The sequence below is a fragment of the Lepisma saccharinum genome, chromosome 17 (genome assembly GCF_977018435.1).
Source record: "Lepisma saccharinum chromosome 17, izLepSacc3.1, whole genome shotgun sequence".
Classification (NCBI taxonomy): Eukaryota; Metazoa; Arthropoda; class Insecta; order Zygentoma; family Lepismatidae; genus Lepisma; species Lepisma saccharinum.
In genome coordinates, this window is record NC_139245.1 from 49,615,981 (window position 1) to 49,629,418 (window position 13,438).

The window sequence follows — 13,438 nt, forward strand, 5'->3', positions numbered from 1 at the left end:
CAGAGGACGAAACTTTGGGGAACGTAATCAACAGTCTTTTCCACGAAGTCAATTTCCAAACACGCAACAGCGCCGGTCACCATCTCCATATCAGGAAAACCCAAACGAATAATGGGGAAACGGTCCAGGGGTCGTTTACGCCCAAGTCATCAAAATCCCCTTATTGACAAACCTATAGACTCTGTAACATGTTCATCATATCTTCAGGACGATAACAATGATTTGCGAAATCGCCCTACAATCAACGTCAGAATATTTAACAAAAATGTTTCAGCTCTCATAGATACAGGAAGTACTTGTAGCCTTATGTACATAGGTTTGATTCCCCCAACACTTTCTCTGCATAGTAGGAAAACAGGTACAGTTACGTTAACAACCTTAGCGGGAGTTGCTTCAAAATGCACTCCAGTATGCACATTTTATTATTGGATAGGAAGGCATAAAATTACAATGCCATTTGCAGTATGTACAAACAGTTCTTTACGTAACCGTATCATTCTCGGAGCAGATTTCTTCAATCAATTTGTACACTCACTGTCTCCAAGAGGTTTGCAGCTGCGCAGGAAATCAGCAAAATTTGTTTACTTCACGCAGGAACACCATGGGTATCCCCAATCAGAATCGGAGCGTGCGATTAACAACAAAATGCACGGCACTAATATAACTTTAGAGTCAGAAGGTGGGTGTTTTAACATCGGACATAAAACAAAAAGCTCGCTGAAAGGTGCTCCAGCTTGCGAACAGACTCCAAAAAACGTTTTTTTGCGTAGTACTATCGAAGTACCGGTTACATTTGTACCTCCTAAGAAATTCGTTACTTTTTGCACCAAGGCTAACCGCGACGAAGTCCAAAGTGAATGCATTCAGAAAGACCAAGTCCCCCCGACACACAGGGAAGCTAATATGACGGCCGAGAATCCTTATGGAGACCGGAATGCATTGCTGCATAATACCATTGACACAACTGATAGCGATATCTTGACTCAACTTCCTTTCGCTAACGATACTGAGGAAGAGCACAGTCGGAACTCGGTCAACAGGAAATTGAAGGTCTCTTCGGCTCAGACAATTATTTTAGAACCTTATCGCTATACCGGACTTTACATTTGTTTTTCACCTTTTGTCCCACCTCAGCGGGATTATATTTTTGAGGTTCATGAAGGAGTTTACGACAAATTTCGTTGCCTCATTCCGCGACTACTTTTGAACACCAGTACGACGAACGTAATTCCAATTATTAACATGAACCATTTTCCTGTCACTTTTCCAGCAAAATTGGTGGTTGGAATTTTGCATGAAGTACTAAATATCTCGCCAGGACCTGATACGCCTTTATATCACCAAGTAGACGCGATACGGGACGAAGATTTGAAAACTTCCTTTCAAGCGGTTACCAAAGAATTTAACCTAGAGACCGACGTAGGAATTTCACCTGACCTAACTCAACAACAACGTCAGGAACTATTACAGCTATTGGAGAAATATAAACACTGTTTTGCTGCATCTCCTGAGCAGCTAGGAGTTACAAATGTCTACAAGGTTACAATACCACTTTCCGACGATACACCAGTACGTCGAACACCATACAGGGTGTCCCCAAAACAACGCGAGTTTATAAATGAAGAAATTCAAAAAATGTTAAAATTAGACATTATAGAGGAGAGTGAATCTTCGTATGGTTCTCCTATCCTGCTTGTAAGTAAAAAAGAAGGTAGTACAAGGCTCTGTATCGACTATCGTTCTTTAAATGAGAAAATAATTGACCAGGTATACCCTATTCCACTTATTTCAGATATTATACATTATTTGAGTGGAGTGAAATATATTTCACATTGTGATCTTTTTTCTGCATATTTTCAACTGGAAATAGCAGAGGAGGATAGACATAAAACAGCCTTCGTAACAGATAGTGGTCTCTTTCAGTTCAAACGCTTACCTTTCGGCCTTAAAATCGCTCCTGCTGCTTTTCAAAGGTGCGTGGATAAGGTATTTGCTGGACTTAAGTGGAATAGTCTCTGTGTATTCCTTGATGACATTATAATATTTAGTGAAAACTGGCCTCAACATCTCGAAAGACTTGATCGAATGTTCGCCGCCCTTGAAAGGTCAAACTTAAAGGCAAAGCCTTCCAAATGTAGGTTCGGTTTTCCAGAAACAGAAATCTTAGGACATATCATTGGAAGAAACGGAGTAGCGGTTGACCCAAAGAAAGTCAGTGCTATAATAGATCTTCCTGTCCCCATGACGGTGAAGGCTGTACGATCGTTCATAGGATGTTGCAATTATTTCAGGAGATTTATCAGAAATTTCAGTCTGATAGCAAAACCACTGACTGATCTCACTAGAAAAGGAATTAAATTTCACATAGGAGAGACAGAGCTTGCTGCATTCAATAAACTCAAGGAATGCCTAACGACAGCCCCTGTACTTCATCACTTCGATCCCAAATTGCCCATAGAATTACATTGCGACTCATCGACATTAGGGTTTGGCTCAGTACTTTGTCACACTGTTGAAGACCCTCTTAATAGCGAGAAAACCATGATTAAGCCGATAAGTTACTGCTCACGACTGTTTACAGGTGCACAGGTCAACTACAGCATCTGTGAAAAAGAGGTGTACTGCCTAGTATTTTCCATTTTACATTATAGGCAATATCTCACCGACACTTTTTTTACAGCAGTAGTTGATAGTTCCGGGGCTTGCTGGCTCCGCACAGCTCGCGATTTGAATGGTCGTCTTGCAAGATGGGCGATCCGTCTTTCCCAGTTCCGTTTTACTATCAAACACCGACCAGGTCGACTCCACTGTATCCCCGATTGTTTGAGTAGGGCCCCATCATCAGAGCTTACCGATGAGGAAAGAGATAACATCGACTTTGGAGATATTGTTGACTTGATCGACAAAGAAACAAGACATCCAATCAACGATAGACAAAAAGACGTAAGAACACGCCAAATGCAAGACCCAGAAATTAAAGCATTAATTGAATTAAAGGAGAAGGACCCAAATCATTTATCTGTGCGATATTTTGTACTAGAACATGGAGTATTATATCGCACAAATAAGGATCGTAAACTCTTAGTAATACCTGATAACATGATTGCTGACGTATTATCCGACATCCATGACTCCGCCTACACTGGAGGTCATACAGGACAGCAAAAGTGCCTGAAGAAAGTTTACGAAAGGTACTACTGGAAAACAGCACGGCAAGATGTGTTACAATACGTACGGTCATGCCCATTATGCCAGGAAAAGAATTCACCAACGGGAAGGAAACAAGGGTTTTTACACCCTATTCCTTTAGGCAATATTTGCGAAAACTGGGCTAGTGACGTCTTTGGACCAATCAGCTCATCTCAAGGGTTCAAATTCATTATTTTTGCAATCGATATGTTATCATCCTGGGTCGTAGCACAACCCTTGAAGAGCATTTCCGCCAAGGCAGTGGCGAAATTTTTTATAAACAGAATTTACACCGTTTACGGACCAATTAAGTCCATCTTGACTGACCGTGGGTCCATATATCAAGCAACCCTCGTGGAAAATGTACTCCAAGAACTCAAAATCAAACATCTAAATACAAGCGGATACCACCCACAAACCAACGGAAAGGCTGAGAAATTAAATCACACTATGGCCACCATGATCAGCAAGTACATTAATAAACATCAAAATGATTGGGTACCTTATCTCAACCTCTGTGTCTACGCTTATAACTGCAGTCCCCTAGAAGGTATAGGGATGTCCCCATATGAGATACTGTTTGGGCGGAAACCCCAGTTTCCCCTAGAAATCGGTTTGAATGCAAACCCCATAGATCCTTTTTCCGAAAACTTCCGTGAACATCTAAAATCAGTGCAGAAAATCACAAAGGAAATGCACGAAAAACGTCACCAACAAGGAAAGCAACGCTTTGATGCAACTAGAGTGCCCCGCATCTCCACCATTAAATGTAACTGTTACTGCCTGGCAGACACAGTTACTCGGGAGTGTGACTCAGAAGAGGTTTTTTAAGATGTGGACTGACACTCGCTTTTCTACGATTCAGAATATTTATTCTAAAACTAAGCCTAAGGATTACATTTTATGCACTCTTAATGTTAACTAAATATATATGTAAGACCTGACTTAGAAGAGTAATCTAAGGCGCCAACAACAGACAAATAAAGTCCATCATACCTTTTGGTCTAGCCACAGCCAACGATCTCTCGATAGGTCAGCAGTTCCCCGTGCCTGCAATCCTCAGACACAACAGGATGTTTATTTTATGTTTAAGTGGTTTTTATAGTATTATCTGTCTACTCGTCAAGCTGCCCTACCGCGTGGCCTTCCTAGAGCTTCCTTATCATTGTGACTATTTTCGCCTAAGTTCATTTATTGGCACGTGGACTCACTTGGTCAGTTGGCAACCTTTCAGCTTGTTGGCAGCTGTCAGGCAAGGCCGACCTTTGGAATGTTTCCAATGTCACACGTGTCTTTGTAGACCTTGTTCAGTGCCAAGTCTTGGCACTAGCCCAATGCTAAGTCACAGGTTCCGTTCTCTTGGCTGTAAACACTTCCTATTTACGACCTTCCACATTGCAGAGCAGCTGACAAGAGACACGTCATATGTTGTTGATTATTGGGAGGGTTAGGTATCTGTTGGCATCGAGCCAACCGCTGGCTGTTGCTCATGTGCTCGTTACACAGGGCAACACTGAAAGGTAGAACCAGCTGGGTCTCACTCCTCGCAGCGAGGACGGTGCCTTCTGGATTCTGCTGCGGCTTCTGAAAGAGCACGAACTGCGCATGGCCGTTGGTTGGAGATCGAGGTTCCTCAGTATCCCTTGCCATATATTTTGTCCATATAACTACCCCCAGCTTCTGCCTGCCGCCCGAACCTTCCCTATGGCAAGAGCTCTCCTGTGGCGGTTCAGCTGAGGGTCTGCACGAGGGCGGCCGACTCGCGGTTTCTCTCTCTCTCAGCAAAAGAATTTGCCTTGTTACAGACACAAATACATGACTTGTTGTGGAGAAATTTTAGCGAAAAATTGTCAAAAGGTAAAGACATTGTTTATTGTCCATTCTCGAGGTAAATTACATATATTACTGGGGGTTCACTGATCCTGTGCGCTATAAGGCCAACAGCGCCTGAAGATGTGGTACATGTACTTACTTGAAATAGCAAATATTGGCTGTGTAACTGGTAACCTTATAATAAAGCTCTCAAAAAATCAACTTCGTTTCCTCGCAGGGTAATTATGCGATATCGCCCGAACACCTCTCACTCGTTTATTTCGTTAATTTTAGCATTGATACTTACCTATTCTGCATTGCGGAAGATTCCTGAAGGTTAAGTTATGCCTTTATCCATAAAATAGTGTCAACTTTTCATATTACGAGTCATTGGGCCCGTTCCGAAAGTCGCACGAGTTTAATGCGTTAAACGAGTTATGGTAACTGACCGTTCCATAAGTGCTTCCGTGCGTTTCGTGAGTTTCATTATGCTGTCCCAAAAGTCGCATTCCGTGCGTTTCGTGCAAGAACGAGATTCACCAAACGCACGGGCCAGGATGCTGGTTTGTTCCGTGAAAATCGTCTGCTCCTTGCAGACAAAGCGCGTGCTGATGGATTCAAACTGCACTAGTTCGGAAAATGTATTATAATTTTAACAGATAGCGATATGAAGCAACATGCACAAGATAAGTATGCCTTGACCGTTCTTAGAATGTGATTAAAATGAGTAACAGTGGCCATAATAGAGTTTATTTTTTCCATAAGGACATTCCTTCCGCTGACGCCATGCGGAAAGTTTCTCTAAACAAAACGCTGCGCCTGCGCTTTCGCCTAGAGTGTCCCATAAGTCCGTAAAATAACTGGTTTCACCAGATTCACGAGCCCAGTTATTTTCGTTGAATGCGTTCGTTTCGTTAAGACTTTCGGAACGCACCCATTATTTGTCTTCCTTGTTCCTCTTGGGTACAGACAATATGGCGTGCACTCGTCATGGATCATTGCGCGTCGTGCTTGTGTTTTGTCGATTTGGAGTGGGGTATGCAGTGTTTCAACCTTCTTAACCGAAAAATACCTACTTTCGTGTTCATTATGTCATCACAAACCATTGACGGATAGCCCCAAAAAGTATTCACGATAGCCCCACGAACCATTGACGGATAGCCCCAAAAACCATTCATGATAGCCCCAAAAACCATTCATGATAGCCCCAAAAACTATTCACGATAGCCCCACGAACCATTGACGGATAGCCCCACGAACCATTTCTGGCAAGGTTAGGTTAGGTTGGGTCAGGTTAGGTAAGCATAGTTAAAAAAAAAAGAAAAAAATCGTAGAAAAAAGGCACGTTTGGAAACACTGGCGAGACCGCGTGATTTTCGACGCTCGCGCAATCTGCAGGTACATAATGGAAACAAAGGCATGATGTTGTCGCTTTACAGAAAATGCAAGTTCCTTATATAACAAGTGATTATTTCTTGTTCTGCAGCATTCTATGGTGAAGTTTTCAGTTTCCGCGAAAGAAAATACCTTGAAGAACTTCGACAATGCTATAGAAACTGATTTCAGTAAGTAGTTTCTCCTGAAAATTTGAAGAAATCCGTTCGGGCGATATCGCATATTTACCCCTCGCAGTACTCCTTGTAAGTGCTTCTTGCAGTCTAATAAGGCTCTGGCATGTGTTCCTCTGCTTCTTACAAGCCTCTGTAAGGTTCATATTGTCCTATGAATTGTCACTATACGTGTTAAATGGCCCGTTTAGAGCCTAAGCTTTAAGCTTCAGTCAGTGGAATTTAATCCTGATTGTAGTAAAAATAAGACTCGCATGATACAAATAGCCCCTGATATTAAGTCTATCACTATCACTCAAGAAAGTCAGTAATACTTGAAAAGTACCCTGAATAAAGGGCTATAAGGCTAAATATTTCTTCTAACATGGTAAAAAAAAAGTTTGGTAGGTGGACTTAAGAGCCACGTAGTCGTATGCTAACATAGTTTTGTCCTGTGATTTGTCATTATATTGTTATATTTAAAAGGGAAAATAAACAATATTAATAAACGTCCAGTTATAGTCCTCTTGATAAAGGGATTTCAGTCCTTATAGACACACAATAATTTTAGTTACAGTAGAAGTTTGGCCTCTTATAAGTGCAAATGTACAAATATTAAACATTTCGTACAGTATATCTAGTAGGTAAGCAATGGCTAAAAATACAATAACAGCGTAACATACTTAAAAATTAAGCAAGCAGTGATATTCTAATGGCACGTAATAAGTCTAAAATATACTCGAAAATACTCTGACATATGGTTTTGGGTTATCTGAGATCGAAATTTTCAAGCTTTCTCTCATGCATAAAGTGGCTCTAGGAATCACTAAGCCTCAATAAAATGGAAACATGCAGTAAAGGCACTTGGAGAGTTGTGCTGATCACATCATATCAAAAAACATGCAAGAACAAGAATATATGGAACCCTACTCATATACCGTGCGTTCATTTCGATCTTCAGCCGAGAGATCGGGAGAAGCGTGGCGGGCGGCGCTGACGGAGATCCCGACATTTCCGCCCTGTAATGCCCGCTTATTTTTATGGACATATGCAGACATTTATACAAATATTGCAAAAAAACGAGCACTAACCTGTGTTATAACACGCAAAAGTTATTCTGTAATTCATCCGAGTTCTGCCCTTATATACACAAAAAATACGCTTTAGAAACGATAATCATTTTAATCATAGTTTTGACCAGTAACGTCCTGCTTAAGTTTATATCCTTGAAAGAGTTTTGTGTCGATGGGGATCGTTTGGAGGTTTCGAATGTGCAACACTGTATCAAGATTACGCTGCAGACGAAACCGTTAAAAGTCTATGGTTTTCGTGAGCTTCCTTGCAATCCGAAATCTCCGAGCTCGAGGTTTTTGTTCCTTGGCGACTAGATAAAGACAGAACTGTGAATATAGTGGCGAGCAGATGTAAACCAATAGCTTGTTAATTTCGTACTGTGCGCAAGAGTGATATTCTTTGTTACTTGCCGTTACTTGTTTGTGTTATTGCAGTGTGTATGTGTGTTGTGTCCGTGAGACGATTGGAATGCCAGCCGCAAGGTTCACGTTAGAACAAAGAATTCTTATGTATGACACTTACGTGAAAACAGACTCGTGTCGAGACGTGTGTAGGCAATTTGTACAGAATTCCCAGGCGTTTCACCTCCACATAGAGATGTTAGACATCTTGTCCTTAAATTACGAGAAACTGGATCGTTGAATTTTAAGCACCTAAGCCAAAACGACGGATTCTAACCGAAGCAAAACTTGATGAAATTGGTGCAGCGTTAGAACGTTCTCCAAACAAACCTCTACGCCGTGTTTCACAGGAGATGGGCGTGTGAAAATCATCAGCACATACAGCCACTAAGCTACTAAAATTAAAACCGTACTCTAATAACACAGGTTAGTGCTCGTTTTGCAATATTTATATAAATGTCTGCATATGTCCATAAAAATAAGCGGGCATTACAGGGCGCAAATGTCGGCATCTTCGTCAGCGCTGCCCGCCACGCTTCTCCCGATCTCTCGGCTGAAGATCGAAATGAACGCACGGTATTTAGGAAACTTTACCAACACTAACAGTAGAGTGCATCACACATAAATTTGCCGTTGCGTAGAAACGAATTTTCGTTTCGTCTCCCTCTCTCTTAGCATCACGTGTTCTACCCTGCTCGAAAACCTTCGCTATTGTTGCCATATTGTCATTCCATTCCTGGACACACTGGCGCAAAAATCATTGAAAACATTTGAATAGCGCTCCAGCTCGCGGTTCCCACCGTTCGGCAGGGACGATAATGTGGCAATATAGCACGGCGTAGTGGTTGCTTCTTTTATGCAGTGCATGTTCATTGGCTAGCTAGTAACTAGTGTTGCCAACTGTAATAATGAAGCACTATTTCTGTCACGGAAGGGGAAAGGCAGGTAAAGTGGCGGTGAGTTTTGTTGGATTGGAAGCACCATATTTTTATTTTATACTAAGTATTTGACCGGTTTGACGTTGTGTGCGTGTATTGCGTGCGTGTATGTAAAAGTGTGTGTTTGCTAATGAACGTTAAATTCCATAATGCCTCCAGTTCTGTCGAAGTTGAAATCAAAAACCTTGCATAGCCAAGCTCGTGAAATTCTAAGCAACGTGCACGAGTTCATGAAGGAGGAAGCCAGTCATGGTGTTAGCATCCCAATAAAGCATTTTGGCAAGAGAGCAGCGGCTGCGACTGGAGTTCCTGAAAGAACAATCAGGGCTATCATGAACGAAAGACAATCTCTTGAGATGTCAGAAGGCCCCTCCACATCATTCCACACTCCCGGGAAAGAACGACAAAGACCAGCGACCAAATCGTCAGTGGACGCTTTCGATGAAAACGTTATCCTTAGGCGCATATACGACTACGCTCTGCGTGAAAATGAAGTGCCGACATTGAAAAAATTGCATGTCAAATTACAGGCGGACATAAATTTTGCGGGAAGTCAAGAGAGTTTGCGACGTTTGCTGCGAAAGATGGGATTTAGGTGGAGTATTGAAATAACATAAAAATTCTCATTATTTATTTTATATTTTGATGTTTTAGTTAGGAATATATTGATTTTCAATTTTCCGTTGCTGCGTAATGACCGGGGGGGGGGATCGAACTAGAGCGGCATCTGCCGCCACCTCCCAGGGAGGCAAAATGACAAGCGCCGGCCCTGGTTCATAACAAAAGAAAAAGCCGCGCAGCTTATCGTCTAAAAAAAATAAAAAAATTAAGAATCACGAACCTTCCGACCCTCTGTAAACAAACGTATCACTTCGAGTAACGTATCACTCCGCGCCAGCTGTTCGTGAATGGTGCGGCCATCATATGCTGTTCACTCGCAACCTTTAATTTTACGTAACATGGAAAAACGTATTCTTATTTTAACTGATAATCTACACATTGAAGTATAATAAATTTTCTACAAGTGATTAAATACGTGTTCTTGTTCAAGAATGAACATATTTTTCTACGCCAAAAGTCACATTTATCTGACACTGGGTTAACAGATCCCCCCCTTCCCCCCTCCTCTCTCAGTATGACAGAGCCAAAGTTATACAAGAGAGTGAGAGATTCGTTTCAGTAAATTCAAGCCTTTATTGCCCAACATTGTTGACATGTAGAGTATTGTTTTCTCCTTTGTGCAACAAAAATACACCCCGGTTTTAGCAGAAGCTATACAAAGATAAGCCGGGGAATAAAAAGAGATTGTTTATCTTTCTCTCGGTTTCTCGTGCACAAGAAGGCGATAATAAGCGCATTATTTACGCACGTCTCATGCAAGTAATGTATTTTCTTACCTTGATTCAGCAGTTCCTTTTTGAACTTGAGGCATTTTCGGCGCTAGACATCATCCTGTCAGAGTACGGTCTGTCAAATTTGCTTCCCAAAAAGGAACTCAACGTGGCACAAGAGGCGATTTAACGCAGACTGCTAAAATTAGGAAGATCATCACAATCATCACTATCAACATCTTCCCCACAGTGCACAGGACGGCTGTTTGATTGAAAGAATATGAAAACACCTCGCGTTGTATTGCGCTTATCTTTAAATCGGTGTACTTGTTTATACGAGCAAGAACGTGTTTGCGGGACTCACAACTTGACCGGTCCTTTTCCTTTCTTTCACCGCACCGAAAATACAAAGACAGACACACAATTACACTTGGACACCAACTTCACTGCTTGCTCAGGATAGCTCCGACACAACGTCACATAAACGTTAAGAACAACCTGCTTCTTGCCACTTTTCAAACGTCTGTATTTCCGAATGACTACTCTAAAAACACGGGAGACCTTCCTGCACGCATGGAAGTCGCCATGTTCGAAACTGGCGCTATTTTCTTGCTGTTCACGTGATCGATTGTAATTTATACAATAATCACGTATTATTATTATAAACAGAAACCTTTAATGAAAATATATTTTAAAATGTATAATCCAATGTAATTTACACGTTTCTTTTCCATTAGCGTACTTTCATAGAACGGACTACATGATGCGGAAGAAATCCGTTATTAGGCTGTTGCCAACCTCAATACTTCTCACTAAGTCAAGTGCAGAAAACGGAAGTGGTATGTCGAATGTCGGCATATGATAGTATATTTTCACATTGTCAGTGACGATCCTCCGGGATGGGGGAGGGGGTGGGACGCAGGAGTCTATCTATAATTCAGAGGTGTTCACCATCTGGATGGTGACATCCTTACACTCCGGAATACTTTTGTGTGTAAAGGAGGGCAGGCCGTAGGGTGAGGGAGGTTGATTTAAAATGAACACCTCACAACAAGAGAGAAGAAAAATGTGACAATATTTAAAAATTCACCCGCAAATATGCATTTTATTTTATATGTAGCGTACAATAAAATGTGACTGCCTCAAAATATTTCTGTATTCTACAAACTTCTTTCCCCACTTTTATGCTTCTCTAAGTTGCCGTTTTAGTTTCCCTTGGTGTCTTTCTGCATAATCCATCATTTTTGAACGGGATAAAAAGGACATAACGAGTGTGTTTTTGGATGAAGTAACTTTAGATATGTTGAAGTACACTCTGGAGGATACTGGAATGTGTGACATTGAGGTGTAGATCGACCACGCTGTGACACGCACATTTGTCATTAGTTACGAGATGATGAGGGATAGGTGATATTTGAATTCCAAATTAGTTAGCCGTCCCCGTGACGGAGTGGTTAGCACATCCGGCTATGACGCCATGGGTCCCGGGTTCGAATCGTGGCCTGGGCATGAATGTTTGTGAATGTCCATTCATCGATTTCATCATATCATCACTCATCCCCATCTTCGCAAATTAGCCATACGTGGCACAAGAGGGGAAGTAAAATAAAGCAAATCAATCAAATCAAATGAGTTAGTTTCATTATTTTATCTAATTAATAATTATTAATTTAGTCAATCAAATCATATGTATTAGCTTACTTTCATTATCTATAATAATAAATCATAACACTTTCAAACATCAAATAAATTTAATGAAGAAACCCCGGTTTCAAAACGTCATTTATCTCAATGTGTCACATTCTTCTAGCAAGGTTTTTTTTAGTAAAATATGAGAGAAAATTAATCCTTTGGTACGGAACCGTCTTACTCTTGGGGGATAAGATGTCAATTTTGTATTTGATTTTTTTAAAATTTAGCATTGCTTTTCTTCCACTTTTGGCTAATCCCGACGATGAGAATGAGTGATCGTCAGATGAAATTGATGAAGGGACACTCACAAATAACACACATGCCGGGATTCGAGCCAGGGAACTTCGGTGATGAGTCTGAAAGTCGGCCACCAGGCAAGATGTACATTTTTTTCTTTTTTTTTTTACATACATTCAATAACTTTCAACAGGTCATCAGTGATACACTGCTTATTCCGCATCTGTTGACAAATGGAAATGTTTTTACACCTTGTAGGCTATGTGGATTATTTTTTTTCATAAGTTTGCAACACTGTTAGAGTACACGTGCTTTTGTTTACAGAAGGTCTGAAGTTCTATGATTCTCACTGGCAGTATATGTACTTGTTATTGTTGTGGAAGCCGGCATCCTTTGTAAATGTACAACAAAGGCAACCGACTGTCGCCGATCTCAGAGAGGAAATAATAATACTGCTTCAGGAGGAGTGTTATGGTGCAATTGTAGCGGTTTAACACGTTGGCATGTTATTATCTGCCGTTGCAGTTCCATACCAGTGTATAGTACGGGTTTTGGGAGTGAAAAGTTAGAACGCCACCAGTGCATTAATGCAATGAAAAATAATATATATATATATATATATATATATATATATATATATATATATATATATATATATATATAGATATATATATATATATATATATATATTATTTTGTTTGAAATCACTCAAATAAGGAATCGTATGAAGAAGTCTTCTTTGCAGCATTTTTGGTAATTTTACTTATGTGTTAGTTCATATTTTGCGAATTTTTAGTCCATATGTATGTAGCTACATACAAAGCCACTTGCTAGTACATATTAATTCTAGTCCTGGTATAATGCATGACGTTTAAAACTCAACGTTAGATAGACCTGAATTCTCTAATTTCCTTGTTGAACGTAACAGCTGTGCATCGGCGCACTGCAGCGATTTTTCTATCTGCTCCATTAGCAACACTGCTTCTTTAGTTGTTTCGTGCATCGCACGGCAGAAATATCTGCGCTGGACTCTAAAAATATACCGATGAAACTCTAAAATAGACAAACTTTCGTACGTAGCACCTTACTTAAATAAATATAGAAATACAAAACAAAAAAATAGCATAGTGGAAGTCAATAAACCCTAACAAGATCATCACATTCAACAACTACATCAAAAACAACAATAATAATAATAGTAATAATAAAGTTTGTGG